General features: G+C 40.7%; 1 long non-coding RNA gene across 1 annotated transcript in view; it reads left to right on the top strand.

Moving 5' to 3' along the window:
- Positions 1-21,842: 21,842 nt before the first annotated feature.
- The window catches only part of LOC115030102 (uncharacterized), a 256,428-nt gene continuing 255,941 nt past the window's right edge, over positions 21,843-22,329 (top strand). Inside the window, exon 1 of the long non-coding RNA XR_015047090.1 lies at positions 21,843-21,932. This is a non-coding gene — a long non-coding RNA (uncharacterized LOC115030102). The remainder of the gene's footprint in view (positions 21,933-22,329) is intronic.

The following is a 22,329-nucleotide window of genomic DNA, read 5'->3' on the forward strand; positions in this document are numbered from 1 at the left end:
TTAGAAGTTGATTATGGGATGGATCCCTGGGTACGGCAGTCTCTAAATGGTCCATCCTTTCATCACCGCTACGAACTTTGTCTCTGTAACTCCTTCCCTGGGTGTTTTGTTCCCAATTCTGAGAAGGTGCACAGTATCCACACTTTGGTCTTCATTCTTCTTGAGTTTCATGCGTTTAGCAAATTGTATCTTAAATCTTGGGTATCCTAAGTTTTGGGCTAATATCCACTTATCAGTGAATACATATTGTGTGAGTTCTTTTGTGATTGTGTTACTTCACTCAAGATGATGCCCTCCAGGTCCATCCATTTGGCTAGGAATTTCATAAATTCATTCTTTTTAATAGCTGAGTAGTACTCCATTGTGTAAATGTACCATAATTTCTGTATCCATTCCTCTGTTGAGGGACATCTGGGTTCTTTCCAGCTTCTGGCTATTATAAATAGGGCTGCTATGAACATAGTGGAACATGTGTCCTTTTTACCGGTTGGGACATCTTCTGGATATATGCCCAGGAGAGGTATTGCTGGATCCTCCGGTAGTACTATGTCCAATTTTCTGAGGAACCGCCAGACTGATTTCCAGAGTGGTTGTACAAGCTTGCAATCCCACCAACAATGGAGGAGTGTTCCTCTTTCTCCACATCCTCGCCAGCAACTGCTGTCACCTGAATTTTTGATCTTAGCCATTCTGACTGGTGTGAGGTGGAATCTCAGGGTTGTTTTGATTTGCATTTCCCTGATGATTAAGGATGTTGAACATTTTTTCAGGTGTTTCTCTGCCATTCGGTATTCCTCAGGCGAGAATTCTTTGTTCAGTTCTGAGCCCCATTTTTTAATGGGGTTATTTGACTTTCTAGAGTCCACCTTCTTGAGTTCTTTATATATATTGGATATTAGTCCCTTATCTGATTTAGGATAGGTGAAGATCCTTTCCCAATCTGTTGGTGGTTTTTTTGTCTTATTGATGGTGTCTTTAGCCTTGCAGAAGCTTTTCAGTTTCATGAGGTCCCACTTGTCTATTCTTGATCTTACAGCACAAGCCATTACTGTTCTATTCAGGAATTTTTCCCCTGTGCCCATATCTTCAAGGCTTTTCCCCACTTTCTCCTCTATAAGTTTCAGTGTCTCTGGTTTTATGTGAAGTTCCTTGATCCACTTAGACTTGACCTTAGTACAAGGAGATAGGAATGGATCGATTCGCATTCTTCTACATGTTAACAACCAGTTGTGCCAGCACCATTTGTTGAAAATGCTGTCTTTCTTCCACTGGATGTTTTTAGCTCCCTTGTCGAAGATCAAGTGACCGTAGGTGTGTGGGTTCATTTCTGGGTCTTCAATTCTATTCCATTGGTCTATTTGTCTGTCACTATACCAGTACCATGCAGTTTTTATCACAATTGCTCTGTAGTAGAGCTTTAGGTCCGGCATGGTGATTCCACCAGAGGTTCTTTTATCCTTGAGAAGAGTTTTTGCTATCCTAGGTTTTTTGTTATTCCAGATGAATTTGCAGATTGCACTTTCTAATTCGTTGAAGAATTGATTTGGAATTTTGATGGGGATTGCATTGAATCTGTAGATTGCTTTAGGCAAGATAGCCATTTTTACAATGTTGATCCTGCCAATCCATGAGCATGGGAGATCTTTCCATCTTCTGAGATCTTCTATAATTTCTTTCTTCAGAGACTTGAAGTTTTTATTATACAGATCTTTCACTTCCTTAGTTAGAGTCATGCCAAGATATTTTATATTATTTGTGACTATTGAGAAGGGTGTTGTTTCCCTAATTTCTTTCTCAGCCTGTTTATTCTTTGTGTAGAGAAAGGCCATTGATTTGTTTGAGTTAATTTTATATCCAGCTACTTCACCGAAGCTGTTTATCAGGCTTAGGAGTTCTCTGGTGGAATTTTTAGGGTCACTTATATATACTATCATATCATCTGCAAAAAGTGATATTTTGACTTCATCTTTTCCAATTTGTATCCCTTTGATCTCCTTTTGTTGTCGAATTGCTCTGGCTAGGACTTCAAGTACAATGTTGAATAGGTATGGAGAAAGTGGACAGCCTTGTCTAGTCCCTGATTTTAGAGGGATTGCTTCAAGCTTCTCACCATTTACTTTGATGTTGGCTACTGGTTTGCTGTAGATTGCTTTTATCATGTTTAGGTATGGGCCTTGAATTCCTGATCTTTCCAAGACTTTTATCATGAATGGGTGTTGGATCTTGTCAAATGCTTTTTCCGCATCTAACGAGATGACCATGTGGTTTTTGTCTTTGAGTTTGTTTATATACTGGATTACGTTGATGGATTTCCGTATATTGAACCATCCCTGCATCCCTGGGATGAAACCTACTTGGTCAGGATGGATGATTGTTTTGATGTGTTCTTGGATTCGGTTAGCAAGAATTTTATTGAGGATTTTTGCATCAATATTCATAAGGGATATTGGTCTGAAGTTTTCTATCTTTGTTGGGTCTTTATGTGGTTTAGGTATCAGAGTAATTGTGGCTTCATAGAATGAGTTGGGTAGAGTACCTTCTGTTTCTATTTTGTGGAATAGTTTGTGAAGAACTGGGATTAGATCTTCTTTGAAGGTCTGATAGAACTCTGCACTAAACCCATCTGGTCCTGGGCTTTTTTTGGTTGGGAGACTATTAATGACTGCTTCTATTTCTTTGGGGGATATAGGGCTGTTTAGATCATTAACCTGATCTTGGTTCAACTTTGGTACCTGGTATCTGTCTAGGAACTTCTCCATTTCATCCAGGTTCTCCAGTTTTGTTGAGTATAGCCTTTGGTAGAAGGATCTGATGGTGTTTTGGATGTCTTCAGGATCTGTTGTTATGTCTCCTTTTTCATTTCTGATTTTGTTAATTAGGATGCTTTCCCTGTGCCCTCTAGTGAGTCTGGCTAAGGGTTTATCTATCTTGTTGATTTTCTCAAAGAACCAGCTCCTTGATTGGTTGATTCTTTGAATAGTTTTTCTTGTTTCCACTTGGTTGATTTCACCCCTGAGTTTGATTATTTCCTGCCGTCTACTCCTCTTGGGTGAATTTGCTTCCTTTTGTTCTAGTGCTTTTAGGTGTGTTGTCAAGCTGCTAATGTGTGCTCTTTCTAGTTTCCTTTTGGAGGCACTCAGAGCTATGAGTTTTCCTCTTAGAAATGCTTTCATTGCGTCCCATAAGTTTGGGTATGTTGTGGCTTCATTTTCATTGAACTCTAAAAAGTCCTTAATTTCTTTCTTTATTCCTTCCTTGACCAAGGTATCATTGAGAAGAGTGTTGTTCAGTTTCCACGTGAAGGTTGGCTTTCTATTATTTATTTTGTTATTGAAGATCAGCCTTAGTCCATGGTGATCTGATAGGATGCATGGGACAATTTCAATGTTTTTGTATCTGTTGAGTCCTGTTTTGTGCCCAATTACGTGGTCAATTTTGGAGAAGGTACCATGAGGTGCTGAGAAGAAGGTGTATCCTTTTGTTTTAGGGTAAAATGTTCTGTAGATATCTGCCATATCCATTTGATCCATAACTTCTGTTAGTTTCACTGTGTCCCTGTTTAGTTTCTGTTTCCATGATCTGTCCATTGGTGAAAGTGGTGTGTTGAAGTCTCCCACTATTATTGTATGAGGTGCAATGTGTGCTTTGAGATTTACTAAAGTTTCTTTAATGAATGAGGCTGCCTTTGTATTTGGAGCATAGATATTCAGGATTGATAGTTCCTCTTGGAGGATTTTACCTTTGATGAGTATGAAGTGCCCCTCCCTGTCTTTTTTGATGACTTTGGGTTGGAAGTCAATCTTATCTGATATTAGAATGGCTACTCCAGCTTGTTTCTTCAGACCATTTGCTTGGAAAATTGTTTTCCAGCCTTTCATTCTGAGGTAGTGTCTATCTTTTTCTCTGAGATGAGTTTCTTGTAAGCAGCAAAATGTTGGGTCTTGTTTGTGTAGCCAGTTTGTTAGTCTATGTCTTTTTATCGGGGAGTTGAGTCCATTGATATTAAGAGATATTAAGGAAAAGTAATTGTTGTTTCCTGTTATTTTTGTTGTTAAAGTTGGCATTCTGTTCTTGTGGCTGTCTTCTTTTAGGTTTGTTGAGGGATTACCTTCTTGTTGTTTCTAGGGCGTGGTTCCTGTCCTTGTATTGGTTTTTTTCTGTTATTATCCTTTGAAGGGCTGGATTCGTGGAGAGATAATGTGTGAATTTGGCTTTGTCGTGGAATACTTTGGTTTCTCCATCTATGTTAATTGAGAGTTTGGCTGGGTATAGTAGCTTGGGCTGGAATTTGTGTTCTTTTAGTGTCTGTATAACATCTGTCCAGGATCTTCTAGCTTTCATAGTCTCTGGTGAAAAATCTGGTGTAATTCTGATAGGCTTGCCTTTATATGTTACTTGGCCTTTTTCTCTTACTGCTTTTAGTATTCTATCTTTCTTTAGTGCATTTGTTGTTCTGATTATTATGTGTCGGGAGGTATTTCTTTTCTGGTCCAGCCTATTTGGAGTTCTGTAGGCTTCTTGTATGTTCATGGGCATCTCTTTCTTTAGATTTGGGAAGTTTTCTTCTATAATTTTGTTGAAGATGTTTGCTGGTCCTTTGAGTTGAAAATCTTCATTCTCATCCACTCCTATTATCCGTAGGTTTGGTCTTCTCATTGTGTCCTGTATTTCCTGGATGTTTTGAGTTAGGATCTTTTTGCATTTTCCATTTTCCTTGATTGTTGTGCCCATGTTCTCTATGGAATCTTCTGCACCTGAGATTCTCTCTTCCATCTCTTGTATTCTGTTGCTGATGCTTGCATCTATGGTTCCAGATTTCTTTCCTAGGGTTTCTATCTCCAGTGTTGCCTCATTTTGGGTTTTCTTTATTGTGTCTACTTCCCTTTTTAGGTCTAGTATGGTTTTGTTCATTTCCATCATCTGATTGGATGTGTTTTCCTGTTTCTCTTTAAGGACTTCTACCAGTTTGGTTGTGTTTTCCTGTTTTTCTTTAAGGACTTGTAACTCTTTAGCCATGTTCTCCTGTAGTTCTTTAAAGTCCTTCTTGATGTCCTCTACCATCATCATGAGATATGCTTTTAAATCCAGGTCTAGTTTTTCAGGTGTGTTGGGGTGCCCTGGACTGGGCGAAGTGGGAGTGCTGGGTCCTGATGATGGTGAGTGGTCTTGGTTTCTGTTAGTAAGATTCTTACCTTTACCTCTCGCCATCTGGTAATCTCTGGAGTTGTTATAGTTGTCTCTGTTCAGAGGTTGTTCTTCTGGGGATTCTGAGTATCCTCTGTCAGCAGACCTGTACAGACTAAGTTCGGCAGAGTCCCGGAGCCAAGATGGCGCTCCCTGCAGGGCAGGTCACTGTTCTCCGGCTGGGAGGGTGCCGGATGTCTGCGGCCCCTAAAGGGTGCTGCCTCAGCAGCTCTGTGGCTCCCGCCTGTCCCAGAAGCTGTCTGCCCCCGTGGTCCCCACTCTGACCTGTAGAGACTAAGCTCGGCGGAGTCCCGGAGCCAAGATGGCGTTCCCTGCAGGGCAGGTCACTGTCCTCCGACTGGGAGGGTGCCGGATGTCTGCGGCCCCAAAAGGGTGCTGCCTCAGCGGCTCTGTGGCTCCCGCCTGTCCCAGAAGCTGTCTGCCTCTGTGGTCCTCACTCTAACCTGTAGACTAAGTTCGGCGGAGTCCCGGAGCCAAGATGGCACTCTCTGCAGGGCAGGTCTCTGTCCTCCGGCTGGGAGGGTGCCGGAAGTCTGCGGCCCCAAAAGGGTGCTGCCTCAGCGGCTCTGTGGCTCCTGCCTGTCCCAGAAGCCGTCTGCCCCCGTGGTCCCCACTCTGACCTGTAGAGACTAAGCTCGGCGGAGTCCCGGAGCCAAGATGGCGCTCCCTGCAGGGCAGGTCACTGTCCTCCGACTGGGAGGGTGCCGGATGTCTGCGGCCCCAAAAGGGTGCTGCCTCAGCGGCTCTGTGGCTCCTGCCTGTCCCAGCTCTGTACCCTATTTTTAAATTTAGTTATTTGGGTTTTATTTTGGAGTCTGACTTCTTGAATTCTTTATATATTTTAGATAATAGTCCTCTGTCAGATAAAGGGTTAGTGAAGATCTTTATCTTTTTCCAATCTGTAGGCTACCATTTTGTCCTATTGACAGTGTCCTTTGAGTTACAGAAACTTTTTAGTTTTATGAGATCCCATTTATTAATTCTTGACTTTAGTGTTTGAACCACCGGTGTTCAGGAAATTTTCTTCTGGGCCAATGAATTCAAGGCTGTTTCCCACTTTCTCTTCTATTAGATACAATGTGTCTAGTTTTGCATTGAGGTCTTTGATCCATTTGGAGTTGAATTTTGTATGGGTGATAAATATGGATCTATTTTCATTCTTCTACGTGTAGACATTCAGTTTGACTATCACTATTTGTTGAAGATGCTCTCCCTGTTCCATTGTATGGTTTTGTATTCTTTGTCAAAAATCAAGTGTCCATATGTATGTGGGGTTATTTCTATTACATTGATCCACCAATAGCTAACAAATTAAATGGAGAGAAACAGTCTTGTCCCTGATTTTAGTAGAAATGCTTTAAGTTTCTCTCCATTTAACTTGATGTTAGCTATCGGCTTGCTGTGTATTGCTTTTATTGTATTTAGTTATATGCCTTGTATCCCTGCTCTCTAAGACTTTTATCATGAAGGGGTGTTGGATTTTATCAAATGATTTTTTTGGCATCTAATGAGATGATCATGTGTTTTTTTCCTTTCAGTTTGTTTATATGGTGGACTATGTTGATGGATATTTGTATATTGAACCACCTGTACATCCCTGAGATGAAGCCTACTTGATAATGGTGGATGATGTCTTTGATGTGTTCTTAGATTTGGTTTTGGAGTATTTTATTGACTATTTTAGCATCAATGTTCATAAGGGAAATTGGTCTGAAATTCTCTTTGTTGAGTGTTTGTGTGGTTTAGATATCAGGGTGACTGTGGTCTCATAGTATGAGTTTGGAGAGTTCCTTCTGTTTCTATTTTGTGGAATAGTTTGAAGAGTATTGATATTAGCTCTTCCATGAAAGTCTGATAGAATCCTGCATGAAAACCATTTGGCCCAAGGCTTATTTTGATTGGGAGATTTTAAATGACTGCTTCTATTTCCTCTGGGGACAATTTATATGGTTTTCCTGATCTTGATTTGGCTATCTAGAAAATCATCCATTTCATTTAGATTTTCAAATTTTTTGGACTAGAGGCTTTTGAAGTAAGACGTAATGACTCTTTGAATTTCCTCAGTGTCCATTATTATGTCTCCCTTTTTATTTCTGATTTTGTTAATTTGGGTACTGTCTCTCTGTTTTTTAGTTAGTATGGCTAAAGGTTTGTCTATCTTATTGATTTTCTTAAAGAATCAACTCTTTGTTTCATTGATTCTTTGTGTTGTTCTCTTGTTTCTAATGGATTGATTTGAGTCCTGAGTTTATTTCCTGCTGTCTACTCCTCCTGGGTGTGATTGCTTCTTTTGGTTTTCTAGAGCCTTCAGATGTACTTTTAATTTGTTAGTGTGAGAGCACTTAGTGCTATGAACTTTCCTCTTAGCGCTCATTTCATAGTATCTCATAAGTCTAGGTATATAAGTGCCCTCATTTTCACTGAATTCTGGAAAGTCTTTAATTTCTTTATTTCTTCTGACCCAGTGAGTGCTGAGGAGTTGTTAGATTTCCATGAATATGTAGGCATTCTGTTGTTTCTGTTGTTAAAAATCCAGCTTTAATCCATGGTGATCTGATAAGATGTGTGTGGTTATTTCAATCTTCTTGTATCTATTGAGGGTTGCTTTGTGACCAATTATATGGTCAATATTGGAGAAGGTTCAGTGAGTTGCTGAGAAAACAAGGTATATCCTTTTGTGGTTGGGTGAAATGGTCTATAGATATATGTTAAGTCCGTTTGAACCATAAACTCTGTTAGTGTATTTGTTAGGGTTTTATTGCTATGAGCAGATACCATGACCAAGGCAACTCTTATAAGGACAACATTTAATTGGGGTGGGCTTACAGGTTCAGAGGTTCAGTCCTTTATCACAAAGGTGGGAACATGGTGCAGGAGGAGCTGGAAGTTCTACATCCTGTTCTGAAGGGAGCTAGGAGAAGAATGGCTTCCAGGAAGCTAAAAAGAGGGTATTAAACCTCACACCCATAGTAACACAATTACTCCAACAAGGCCACATCTCCAAGTAGTGCCACTCTCTGAGCCAAGCATATAAAAACCATCACAGTCAGTTTTGTTATTTCTCTGTTTAGTTTCTGTCTCAATGATCTGTCCATTGGTGAGAGTGTGGTATTGAGGACTTCCATTATTTAAAAAAAAACTATTTATTTATTTATTTATTTATTTATTTATTTATTTATTTATTTATTTATTTATTTATTATGAGTACACCATAACTGTCTTCAGATACACCAGAAGAGGGCATCAGATCTCATTACAGATGGTTGTGAGCCACCATGCAGTTGCTGGGAATTGAACTCAGGACCTCTGGAACACCAGTCAGTCCTCTTAATCGCTGAGCCATCTCTTTAGCCCCAGAAATCTCCCACTTTAATGTGTTAGGTTCGATGTGTAATTTAAGCTTTAGTAATGTTTCTTTTATGAATGTGAGTGCCCTTGCATTAGGGGCATAGATGTTCAGAATTGAAATGTCCTCTTGGAGTTTTCCTTTGATGACTATGAAGTGTCCTTCCCTGTCTCTTGATTACTTTCAGTTGGAAGTCTATTTTATTAGATATTAGCTTTTTTCTTGGGTCCCTTTGCTTGGAAAAACTTTTTACAGCCCTTTATACTAAGATAATGACTATTTTGTTGCAGAAATGTATTTCTTTTTTTTTATTACATATTTTCCTCAATTACATTTCCAATGCTATCCCAAAAGTCGCCCATACCCCCCCCACACACACACTTCCCTACACACCCATTCCCATTCTTTTGGCCCTGGCATTCCCCTATATTGGGGCATATAAAGTTTGCAAGTCCAATGGGCCTCTCTTTCCAGTGATGGCCGACTAGGCCATCTTTTGATACATATGCAGCTAGAGACAAGAGCTCCGGGGTACTGGTTAGTTCATCATGTTGTTCCAACTATAGGGTTGCAGATCCCTTTAGCTCCTTGGGTACTTTCTCTAGCTTCTCCATTGGGAGCCCTGTGATCCATCCAATAGCTGACTGTGAGCATCCACTTCTGTGTTTGTTTGGCCCCAGCATAGTTTCACAAGAGAGAGCTATATCTGGGTCCTTTCAGCAAAATCTTGCTAGTGTATGCAATGGTGTCAGCGTTTGGAAGCTGATTATGGGATGGATCCCTGGATATGGCAGTCTCTAGATGGTCCATCCTTTCTTTTTTTTTTTTTGATTTTTAATATTTTTATTACATATTTCCTCAATTACATTTCCAATGCTATCCCAAAAGTCCCCCATAGCGCCCCCCACTTCCCTACCCACCCATTCCCATTCTTTTGGCCCTGGCATTCCCCTATATTGGGGCATATAAAGTTTGCAAGTCCAATGGGCATCTCTTTCCATTGATGGCCAACTAGGCCATCTTTCGATACATATGCAGCTAGAGACAAGAGCTCCGGGGTTCTGGTTAGTACATCATGTTGTTCCAACAATAGGGTTGCAGATCCCTTTAGCTCCTTGGGTACTTTCTCTAGCTTCTCCATTGGGAGCCCTGTGATACATCCAATAGCTGACTGTGAACATCCACTCCTGTGTTTGCTAGGCCCCAGCATCGTCTCACAAGAGACAGCTATATTTGGGTCCTTTCAGCAAGATCTTGCTAGTGTATGCAATGGTGTCAGCGTTTAGAAGCTGATTATGGGACGGATCCCTGGATACAGCAGTCTCTAAATGGTCCATCCTTTCATCACAGCTACGAACTTTGTCTCTGTAACTCCTTCCCTGGGTGTTTTGTTCCCAATTCTAAGAAGGTGCACAGTGTCCACACTTTGGTCTTCATTCTTCTTGAGTTTCATGCGTTTATCAAATTGTATCTTATATCTTGGGTATCCTAAGTTTTGGGCTAATATCCACTTATCAATGAATACATATTGTGTGAGTTCTTTTGTGATTGTGTTACTTCACTCAAGATGATGCCCTCCAGGTCCATCCATTTGGCTAGGAATTTCATAAATTCATTCTTTTTAATAGCTGAGTAGTACTCCATTGTGTAAATGTACCATAATTTCTGTATCCATTCCTCTGTTGAGGGACATCTGGGTTCTTTCCAGCTTCTGGCTATTATAAATAGGGCTGCTATGAACATAGTGGAGCATGTGTCCTTTTTACCGGTTGGGACATCTTCTGGATATATGCCCAGGAGAGGTATTGCTGGATCCTCCGGTAGTACTATGTCCAATTTTCTGAGGAACCGCCAGACTGATTTCCAGAGTGGTTGTACAAGCTTGCAATCCCACCAACAATGGAGGAGTGTTCCTCTTTCTCCACATCCTCACCAGCATCTGCTGTCACCTGAATTTTTGATCTTAGCCATTCTGACTGGTGTGAGGTGGAATCTCAGGGTTGTTTTGATTTGCATTTCCCTGATGATTAAGGATGTTGAACATTTTTTCAGGTGCTTCTCTGCCATTTGGTATTCCTCAGGTGAGAATTCTTTGTTCAGTTCTGAGCCCCATTTTTTAATGGGGTTATTTGACTTTCTGGAGTTCACCTTCTTGAGTTCTTTATATATATTGGATATTAGTCCCTTATCTGATTTAGGATAGGTGAAGATCCTTTCCCAATTTGTTGGTGGTTTTTTTGTCTTATTGATGTTTTCTTTTGCCTTGCAGAAGCTTTTCAGTTTCATGAGGTCCCACTTGTCAATTCTCGATCTTACAGCACAAGCCATTACTGTTCTATTCAAGAATTTTTCCCCTGTGCCCATATCTTCAAGGCTTTTCCCCACTTTCTCCTCTATAAGTTTCAGTGTCTCTGGTTTTATGTGAAGTTCCTTGATCCACTTAGACTTGACCTTAGTACAAGGAGACAGGAATGGATCCATTCACATTCTTCTACATGTTAACAACCAGTTGTGCCAGCACCATTTGTTGAAAATGCTGTCTTTCTTCCACTGGATGGTTTTAGCTCCCTTGTTGAAGATCAAGTGACCGTAGGTGTGTGGGTTCATTTCTGGGTGTTCAATTCTATTCCCTTGGTCTACTTGTCTGTTGTTATACCAGTACCATGCAGTTTTTATCATAATTGCTCTGTAGTAAAGCTTTAGGTCAGGCATGGTGATTCCACCAGAGGTTCTTTTATCCTTGAGAAGAGTTTTTGCTATCCTAGGTTTTTTGTTATTCCAGATGAATTTGCAGATTGCACTTTCTAATTCGTTGAAGAATTGATTTGGAATTTTGATGGGGATTGCATTGAATCTGTAGATTGCTTTAGGCAAGATAGCCATTTTTACAGTGTTGATCCTGCCAATCCATGAGCATGGGAGATCTTTCCATCTTCTGAGATCTTCTATAATTTCTTTCTTCAGAGACTTGAAGTTTTTATTATACAGATCTTTCACTTCCTTAGTTAGAGTCATGCCAAGATATTTTATATTATTTGTGACTATTGAGAAGGGTGTTGTTTCTCTAATTTCTTTCTCAGCCTGTTTATTATTTGGGTAGAGAAAGGCCATTGACCTGTTTGAGTTAATTTTATATCCAGCTACTTCACCGAAGCTGTTTATCAGGTTTAGGAGTTCTCTGGTGGAATTTTTAGTGTCACTTATATATACTATCATATTATCTGCAAAAAGTGATATTTTGACTTCATCTTTTCCAATTTGTATCCCTTTGATCTCCTTTTGTTGTCGAATTGCTCTGGCTAGGACTTCAAGTACAATGTTGAATAGGTATTGAGAGAGTGGACAGCCTTGTCTAGTCCCTGATTTTAGTGCGATTGCTTCCAGCTTCTCACCATTTACTTTGATGTTGGCTACTGGTTTGCTGTAGATTGCTTTTATCACGATTAGGTATGGGCCTTGAATTCCTGATCTTTCCAAGACTTTTATCATGAACGGGTGTTGGATCTTGTCAAATGCTTTTTCGGCATCTATCGAGATGATCATGTGGTTTTTGTCTTTGAGTTTGTTTATATACTGGATTACGTTGATGGATTTCTGTATATTGAACCATCCCTGAATCCCTGGGATGAAACCTACTTGGTCAGGATGGATGATTGTTTTGATGTGTTCTTGGATTCGGTTAGCAAGAACTTTATTGAGGATTTTTGCATCAATATTCATAAGGGATATTGGTCTGTAGTTTTCTATCTTTGTTGGGTCTTTTTGTGGTTTAGGTATCAGAGTAATTGTGGCTTCATAGAATGAGTTGGGTAGAGTACCTTCTGTTTCTATTTTGTGGAATAGTTTGTGAAGAACTGGGATTAGATCTTCTTTGAAGGTCTGATAGAACTCTGCACTAAACCCATCTGGTCCTGGGCTTTTTTTGGTTGGGAAACTATTAATGACTGCTTCTATTTCTTTGGGGGATATAGGGCTTTTTAGATCATTAACCTGATCTTGATTCAACTTTGATACCTGGTATCTGTCTAGAAAGTTCTCCATTTCATCCAGGTTCTCCAGTTTTGTTGAGTATAGCCTTTTGTAGAAGGATCCGTTGGTGTTTTGATTTCTTCAGGATCTGTTGTTATGTCTCCTTTTTCATTTCTGATTTTGTTAATTAGAATGCTTTCCCTGTGCCCTCTATTGAGTCTGGCTAAGGGTTTATCTATCTTGTTGATTTTCTCAAAGAACCAGCTCCTTGATTGTTTGATTCTTTGAATAGTTCTTCTTGTTTCCACTTGGTTGATTTTACCCCTGAGTTTGATAATTTCCTGCCTTCTACTCCTCTTGGGTGAATTTGCTTCCTTTTGTTCTAGAGCTTTTAGATGTGTTGTCAAGCTGCTAATGTGTGCTCTCTCTAGTTTCTTTTTGGAGGCTCTCAGAGCTATGAGTTTTCCTCTTAGAAATGCTTTCATTGTGTCCCATAAGTTTGGGTATGTTGTGGCTTCATTTTCATTGAACTCTAAAAAGTCCTTAATTTCTTTCTTTATTCCTTCCTTGACCAATGTATCATTGAGAAGAGTGTTGTTCAGTTTCCACGTGAATGTTGTCTTTCTATTATTTATTTTATTATTGAAGATCAGCCTTAGGCCATGGTGATCTGATAGGATGCATGGGACAATTTCAATATTTTTGTATCTGTTGAGGCCTGTTTTGTGACCAATTATTCAGTCAATTTTGGAGAAGGTACCATGAGGTGCTGAGAAAAAGTTATATCCTTTTGTTTTAGGATAGAATGTTCTGTAGATATCTACCAGATCCATTTGATTCATAACTTCTGTTAGTTTCACTGTGTCCCTGTTTAGTTTCTGTTTCCATGATCTGTCCATTGGTGAAAGTGGTGTGTTGAATTATTGTGTGGGGTGCAATGTGTGCTTTGAGCTTTACTAAAGTATCTTTAATGAATGTGGCTGTCTTTGTATTTGGAGCATAGATATTCAGAATTGATAGTTCCTCTTGGAGGATTTTACCTTTGATGAATATGAAGTGCCCTTCCCTGTCTTTTTTGATGACTTTGGGTTGGAAGTCAATCTTATCAGATATTAGAATGGCCTCTCCAGCCTGTTTCTTCATACCATTTGTTTGGAAAACCGTCTTCCAGCCCTTCACTCTGAGGTAGTGTCTATCTTTTTCTGTGAGATGAGTTTCCTGCAAGCAGCAAAATGCTGGGTCTTTTTTGTGTAGCCAGTTTGTTAGTCTATGTCTTTTTATTGGGTAGTTGAGTCCATTGATATTAAGAGATATTAAGGAAAAGTAATTGTTCCTTCCTGTCATTTTTGTTGTTAAAGTTGGCATTCTGTTCTTGTGGCTGTCTTCTTTTAGGTTTGTTGAGGGATTACCTTCTTGTTTTTTCTATGGTGTAGTTCCCGTCCTTGTATTGTTTTTTTTTTTTTTTTTTTCTGTTATTATCCTTTGAAGGGCTGGATTCATGGAAAGATAATGTGTGAATTTGGTTTTGTCGTGGAATACTTTGGTTTCTCCATCTATGTTAATTGAGAGTTTGGCTGGGTATAGTAGTCTGGGCTGGAATTTGTGTTCTTTTAGTGTCTGTATAACATCTGTCCAGGATCTTCTGTCTTTCATAGTCTCTGGTGAAAAATCTGTTTTAATTCTGATAGGCTTGCCTGTATATGTTACTTGGCCTTTTTCTCTTACTGCTTTTAGTATTCTATCTTTATTTAGTGCATTTGTTGTTCTGATTATTATGTGTCGGGAGGTATTTCTTTTCTGGTCCAGTCTATTTGGAGTTCTGTAGGCTTCTTGTAAGTTCATGGGCATCTCTTTCTTTAGATTTGGGAAGTTTTCTTCTATACTTTTGTTGAAGATGTTTGCTGGTCCTTTGAGTTGAAAATCTTCATTCTCATCCACTCCTATTATCCGTAGGTTTGGTCTTCTCATTGTGTCCTGTATTTCCTGGATGTTTTGAGTTAGGATCTTTTTGCATTTTCCATTTTCTTTGATTGTTGTGCCGATGTTCTCTATGGAATCTTCTGCACCTGAGATTCTCCTTTCCATTTCTTGTATTCTGTTGCTGATGCTCGCATCTATGGTTCCAGATTTCTTTCCTAGGGTTTCTATCTCCAGTGTTGCCTCATTTTGGGTTTTCTTTATTGTGTCTACTTCCCTTTTTAGGTCTAGTATGGTTTTGTTCATTTCCATCACCTGTTTGGATGTGTTTTCCTGTTTTTCTTTAAGGACTTCTACCTGTTTGGTTGTCTTTTCTTGTTTTTCTTTAAGGACTTCTACCTGTTTGATTGTGTTCTCCTGTTTTTCTTTAAGGACTTCTACCTGTTTGGTTGTCTTTTCTTGTTTTTCTTTAAGGACTTCTACCTGTTTGATTGTGTTCTCCTGTTTTTCTTTAAGGACTTGTAACTCTTTAGCAATGTTCTCCTGTAATTCTTTAAGTGAGTTATTAAAGTCCTTCTTGGAGCCGGGCGTGGTGGCGCATGCCTTTAATCCCAGCACTTGGGAGGCAGAGGCAGGCGGATTTCTGAGTTCGAGGCCAGCCTGGTCTACAAAGTGAGTGCCAGGACAGCAAGGGCTACACAGAGAAACCTTGTCTCGAAAAACCAAAAAAAAAAAAAAAAAAAAAAAAAGTCCTTCTTGATGTCCTCTACCTTCATCATGAGTTATGCTTTTAAATCTGGGTCTAGCTTTTCGGGTGTGTTGGGGTGCCCTGGACTGGGCGAATTGGGAGTGCTGGGTTCTGATGATGGTGAGTGGTCTTGGTTTCTGTTAGTAAGATTCTTACGTTTACATTTCACCATCTGGTAATCTCTGGAGTTGTTATAGTTGTCTCTGTTTAGAGATTGTTCTTATGGTGATTCTGATTACCGTCTATCAGCAGACCTGGGAGTCAGGCTCTCTCCTCTGTGTTTCAGTGGTTAGAGCACTCTCTGCTAGCAAGCTCTCCTCTTATAGGGAAGGTGCACAGATATCTGGTGTTTGGACCTCCTCCTGACCGAAGAAGAAGGCCCAAAACAGGACCTTTCCCAGGTGCTGTGTTGCTTTGGCAGGTCACAGAAGCTGTCAGCTTCTGTGGTGCACACTCTCACCTGTGCAGACTAAGTTCCTAAGTTCGGTGGAGTCCCGGAACCAAGATGGCACTCCCTGCTCCTGAGGCAGAGGGCTCCTGTGCAGGGCGGACTGGGTGGCCGGATGTCTGCGGCCCGAAAAGGGTGCTGCCTCAGCGGCTCTGTGGCTCCCGCCTGTCCCAGAAGCTGTCCGCTTCTGTGGTGCACACTCTCACCTGTGCAGACTAAGTTCCTAATTTCGGTGGAGTCCCGGAACCAAGATGGCGCTCCCTGCTCCTGAGGCAGAGGGCTCCCGTGCAGGGCGTCCGCCCCGTCTGGGAGGGTGGCTGGATGTCTGCAGCCCAAAAAAGGTGCTGCCTCAGCAGCTCTGTGGTTTCCGCCTGTCCCAGAAGCTGTCTGCCTCTGTGGTGCACACTCTCACCTGTGCAGACTAAGTTGAAATGTATTTTTTGTATACAGCAGAATGATGGATCCTGTTTATGAATCTATTCTGTTAGCCTGTGTCTTCTTACTGGAGAATTGAGTCCATTGATATTGAGAGATGTTAATAACCAATGATTGTTACTTCCTACTATTTTGATGGTGTGTGTGTGTATGTGTTTCTCTTCTATTGACTTTAGCAATGTGAAATTATTTATTTCTTGTGGTTTTTTTTAGTATAGTTAGCCTCATTGGGTTGGAGTTTTTCTTCTAGTATCCTCCATAGCGCTGGGTTAGTAGAAAGGTATTGTTTGAATTTGGGTTTTGTCATGGAATATCTTGGTTTCTCCATCTCTGTAAATTGAAAGTTTTGCTGGGTATAGTAGTCTGGGTTGACAGCTGTGGTCTCTAATGGTCTGTAATACTTCTGCCCAGGCCCTTTTAGCTTTTACAATCTCATAAGAAATTCAGTGTAATTCTGATAGGTCTGCCTTTGTATGTTACTTGGCCTTTTTTCCTTGCTGCTTTTAAAATTCTTTCTTTGTTCTGTATATTTAGTGTTGTGATTATTATGTGATGGGAGGAGTTTTCTTTTCTAATCCAGTCCGTTTGGTTTTCTGTAATCTTCCTGTGCCTTTATAGGCATCCCTTTCTGTAGATTAGGGAAATTTTCCTTTATGGTTTTGTTAAAGATGTTTTCTGGGCTTTTGAGCTGGGAATCTTCTTCTCATTCTCTTCCTCCTCCTCCTCTGATTCCTGTTATTCTTAGATTTGGTCTTTTTTAAGTGTTCCATGTTTCCTGGATGTTTTATGTCATGGACTTTTTAGAATTTGCTTTTTCTTTGACTGATATATTGATTTCTTTTTTTTCCCAATTTTTATTAGGTATTTTCTTCATTTACATTTCAAATGCTATCCCAAAAGTCCCCCATACCCCCCTACCCACCCACTTCCACTTCTTGGCCCTGGCGTTCCCCTGTACTGAGGCATATAAAGTTTGCAAGACCAAGAGGCCTCTCTTCCCAATGACTGCCGACTAGGCCATCTCCTGCTACATATGCAGCTAGAGACATGAGCTCTGGGGGTATTGGTTAGTTCATATTGTTGTTCCACCTATAGGGTTGCAGACCCTTTTAGCTCCTTGGGTACTTTCTCTAGCTCCTCCATTGGGGGCCCTGTGTTCCATCCAATAGCTAACTGTGAGCATCCACTTCTGTGTTTGCCAGGTACTGGCATAGCCTCACAAGAGACAGCTATATCAGGGTCCTTTCAAAAAAATCTTGCTGGTGTATCTTCTACACCTGAGATTCTTGCTTCCATCTCCTGTATTCTGTTGACAATGCTTGCATCTGTTGCTCCTGTTTTCTTTCCTAGGTTTTCCATCTCCAGGATTGCCTCAGTTTGTGTTTTCTTTATTGTTTCTATTTCACTTTTAAGGTCTTGGAAAGTTTTATTCATATGCTTCACCTGTTTGATTGAATTTACCTGTATTTCTTTATCTATTTGCTTCCTCTTTCACTGCTTCTACCTGTTTGAATATATTTTCCAGTATTTCCTTTGGGAATTCATTCATGTCCATTTTAAGGTCTCTGTCATCTTTATAAGATTGGATTTAAGATCCTCTTCCTGAGCTTCAGTTCTATAAGGAAATTCAGGGTTTGTTTTAGCAGGATAGTTGGTCTCCAGTGGTGCCATATTGGCCTGGGTCTTGTTGATTGTGTTCTTTTGCTGTCCTTTAGGCATCTGGTTTTCCCCAGTGTTGGCTGGATAATCCTCATGGCAGTAGGACTTCGCTAGAAGGTGGGGCAAGCTGTGAGCAAGACAGTGGAGATCAGGGTACCCTTCTCTGTTGGCTGTGCCTCAGACAGACCCCGCTCTGCAGGCTATGTTGCAGGAGGATCCTATTTTTTAGGTTGTGTCCCAGACAGACCCAGCTGGGGTGGCAGGCAGGTCCAACTAAGGTAGATGATCTGGCAGGGGGTTCCATGCTGGTTAATTTTGGGGCCCAGAAGGTTACCATGAGGGAAGGGCACTCTTGGGGACCTACAAGGCTCTTCCAGACCAGATAGCAAGGCCAGAGGTAGACAATGGATCTCCAGGGATTGTGGTCACCATTCACCTCTCCAGACTGTCTAAAGTGGACCAACTGAGGAGATAGAGGGTTCCAACTAGGATGGATCATTGGGCAGCGTTTCAATCTGGTTTGTTTTCGTGCCCCTGAAGATTTCCACAAGGAGGCAGGATGCTCTTCTGGTTCCACAAGTCTCCTCAATATGTAGCCCAAGCTGGCCTTGAACTTGTGATCCTCTTGCCTCTGTTTCCTTCAGCAAATCCTACAGGTGTGCACCACTACAACTGGCAAGTGCTTTTAAAGTAATTAAAGTTTATTTTTAAAATATCCGTGTGTGTGTGTGTGTGTGTGTGTGTGTGTGTGAGAGAGAGAGAGAGAGAGAGAGAGAGAGAGAGAGAGAGAGAGAGAGAGAGACAGAGAGAGAGAGAGAGGAGACAGAATGTGTGTGGGTGTATGCTCATTCATAAGAATTCTCACAAGAGGCCAGAAGAGTGTGTTAGATCTCCTGGAGTTGGAAGTCCTGAGTGAGCAGTCCTTTGTAGGTTCTGGGAACTGAATTTGGGAATTTTGGAATAACAGAAAGCCTCTTAACCATTGAGTTATCACCCCAGCCCCTTAAAGTAAATTTTAATAGTAGAAAAATTTTCACTACATCCCCCTTAAAGTAACTAGTAAAAAAATATTTTCCCCTTAAAGTAATTAGTTTGTAGCCATTTATTTGTAGGAAAACACTGTTGCAATATGATCTCAATCCTGCACAAGTTCTTTGTCAGAGTTAAAACTAATAGAGCCACAGAGGTGGATGCTCACAGTCAGTGATTGGATGGATCACAGGGCCCCCAATGGAGGAGCTAGAGAAAGTTCCCAAGGAGCTAAAGGGATCTGCAATCCTATAGGTGGAACAACAATATGAACTAACCAGTACCCCCCCTGGAGCTCGTGTGTCTAGCTGCATATGAATCAGAAAATGGCCTAGTTGGCCATCAGTGGAAAGAGAGGCCCCTTGGTTGTGCAAACTTTATATGCCTCAGTACAGGGGAATGACAGGGCCAAGAAGTGGGAGTGGGTGGGTAGGGGAGTGGGTGGGTAGGGGAGTGGGTGGGTAGGGGAGTGGGTGGGTAGGGGAGTGGGTGGGGGAGCGTGTGGGGGACTTTTGGGATAGCATTGGAAATGTAAATGAAATAAATACCCAATAAAAATGCCCAATGTTTCAAGAAAAGAAAAAAAAAACTAATAGAGCCATCAAATCTTGAACTTTCAGCCTCCAACATTATGAGTTAACTAAATCTCACTTCTTGGGTCTTTGTTTTGTTTCATTTTGATGTAGGGTCTCACTGTGTTGCTAGGCTGGCCTTGAACTCACAATTCTTCTGCCTTGGCTTTTTGAGCAATGGGATTATAAGTAGGTGTTTCCAAACCTAGCTAATAATGAAAAGTAAACTAGCAGAATATATTCATATAATAAAGAAATCTATAAATAATTAATATATAATGTATGCAGATGAATTCATTTTAATAATATGAATGCATTTGTTTATGACTGCATAAATGTGTATCATATTTTGTAAAGGACTGAAATATCAATTATTAGTCCTGTGACAGTGATCTGATATCAAAAGAGAGAATTTCTTATAAAAAATGTTTTACTCTCACTGATGATGTCCAAAACTTACAAGAATTTAGAGTTTGAATCAGAACAGAAAATTAGACAAATCAGGTGTCACTGCAATGCGTTTTTCTTTTGAGTTGTAAAATCAAAGTGTTTTTCTGCTTGGTATGGGAATAAAATTGTATTGGTGTGCTCCTGTAATGTATCAGTAATATGTAGTAATAATACTATTAATGTTTTAGTAAATCCTCTCCATCTGTCACACTACAATGTATCCTCTCTGTGTTGTCTGCAATGTACAAATACTCATTTTCAAAATTCAAACTGGAGACTTTTTGCACAGGTCAAACACTATGGTACACTCTGCAGGTATGCCATATGCCTCCTGTATTATTAGGGGTGGTTTGTGACTTGTCTTCTCAGTTCACGTATCCTGTTGCTTGGTGCTCAGGGTCTGGGATGGCACAGCATAGATACAGGACGTTTCTAGGGTGCCAACATGTTTGTTAATCAGCCTCAGGGCTTCTCTGATTGCAGTTTTTTCCAATCCTATCTGTTTATTCTTCAGGGTTATTGACCTTGGATTCAGGAACCTTAAGCAGCAACTTAGCTAGGTGGGTATACTGGTTAGAATTATTTTTTGACAACTTAACACAGGGTCACCTAAGAAGAGGGATCCTTAGTTGAGAAAATGCCTCTATTAGATTGGCTTGTAGATAAATCTATAAGGTATTTTCTTGATTAATGATTGATGGAGAAGGGCCCAACTCATTGTTGGTTGTTCTCCCATTCCTGGGCATGTGATCTTAGGTAGTATAGGAAAGCAGACTGAGCAAACCATGAGGAGCAAGCCTAGGAAACAGAACTCCTCCATGGCTTCTGCATCAGTTCCTGATTCCAGATTCCTGTCTTGACTTCCCTCAGTGATGGAGTGAGATCTAAGGGTTGTTAGATGAGATAAACTCTCTCCTCCCCAGGTTGTTTTGATCATAGTGTTTTACCATTGCAATAGAAACTCTAATATACTAAGTAGCAGTAGGAATGTTCTCTTGGTCAGAGATAGGTAGAGTTAACCAATGTGCAGAAAAAAAAAAAAACAAACAGAAGACTTTGTGACCTCTGTACTTAGGACTGAGTCTCACTGGGAGTGCCAGCTGGTATTGTGACTGTCCTGCTTAGTTTTTTGTCACCTTGACACAAACTAGAGTCATCTGGAAAGAGGACATCTCAATTGAGAACATGCCCAGAACAGATTTCCTGTAGGCAAGTCTGAGTTACATTTTCTTGACTGGTGAATGATTAGGAAGAGGCCTGTCTTTATGAGCCGTGGCACCCCTGGGCCCCTGGTCCTGAGTTGTATATAAAAGCAAGCTGAGGGAGCCTTGGAAGCAAGCCAGTAAGCATTACTCTCCCCTGGTTTCTGCTTCAGTTCCTGCCTCCAGGTTCATGTCTTGAGTTACTGTGGTGGTTTGAATGAGTATGGCCCCCATAGGTTCATATATTTGAATGCTTGGTCCCCAGTTGGAGGAACTGTTTGGGAAGGATTAGGAAGTGTGGTCTTGATGGAAGGGGGTGTGTTTCCTGGGATGGGCTTTGAGGTTTCACATGATCATGCCAGATCCAGTCATATTCTCTCTCTCTCTCTCTCTCTCTCTCTCTCTCTCTCTCTCTCTCTCTCTCTCTCTCTCTCTCTCTCTCTCTCTCTCCCTGCCTCTCTGCATACTTGTGGATCTTATGAAAGCTCTGAGCTAATTCTCTAGTTTTCTAGCATCCTGCCTGCTTGATGTCATGTTCCTCACCACAAAGATCTTGGATTTTTAACCCCCTGGTATGATGAATCCACAAATTAAATACTTCTTTTTAAAGTTGCCTTGGCCATAATGTTTTGTCATGACAATAGAAAAGTGAAAACAAATGCTGGTGGGCTATAATATATAATAAACCTTCCTTCCTTATGCTGCCTTTGGTTATGGTGTTTTACCACAGCAGCAGGAAAGTAACTAAAATAATGATTAACTGTCTAAAGCCTCAATGGAGGTTAAAATGTCACTAAAATCAAGGCCAGTGTGAAGACTCACAGGAGCTGATTGATGCATGTGATACATTTAAAAACATGCCGGCCCTGCAACAAGTAGTTTGTGTTTGCTGAACTGTCATTCATCTTTGCCAGAAGAACTGGATCATGAGTAAGGGATGAGAGAGAAAAAGGTAAGATGGTGACAAGGCATGAAGGTTTGAGGTAGGTGGCCAGAGCTGTTTCTCTGAAGTTCACTTCTTAGTATTACTAATGGTATTGTTAGTATTGTTTAAGACACTGTTTTATTGTATAGTCCAAGGTGGTATAGAACTGATCCCTCTGGCCTAAGTATCCTCAGAGTTGGGATTATAAACGGGTGCCACCATGTGTGACTAGAATAGATTTCTAATCCTGGAAATAGATAAATATGAAGCAAGAAATCAATTCCTTTTGCAGTGCAGGGGATTGAACACAGGGCCTTGCATATGCTAGGCAAGTGCTGTCCCACTGAGCTCTACTGTAGCCCCCACAGCAAGCAATTGAGATCAAATTACTTTGTGCAGGTTCTGCTTCAGGGCTTAGAGGAGA

Source organism: Mus caroli, unplaced genomic scaffold, assembly GCF_978045245.1.
Source record: "Mus caroli unplaced genomic scaffold, Mus_caroli_1 scaffold_5, whole genome shotgun sequence".
In the NCBI taxonomy this organism is placed as follows: domain Eukaryota; kingdom Metazoa; phylum Chordata; class Mammalia; order Rodentia; family Muridae; genus Mus; species Mus caroli.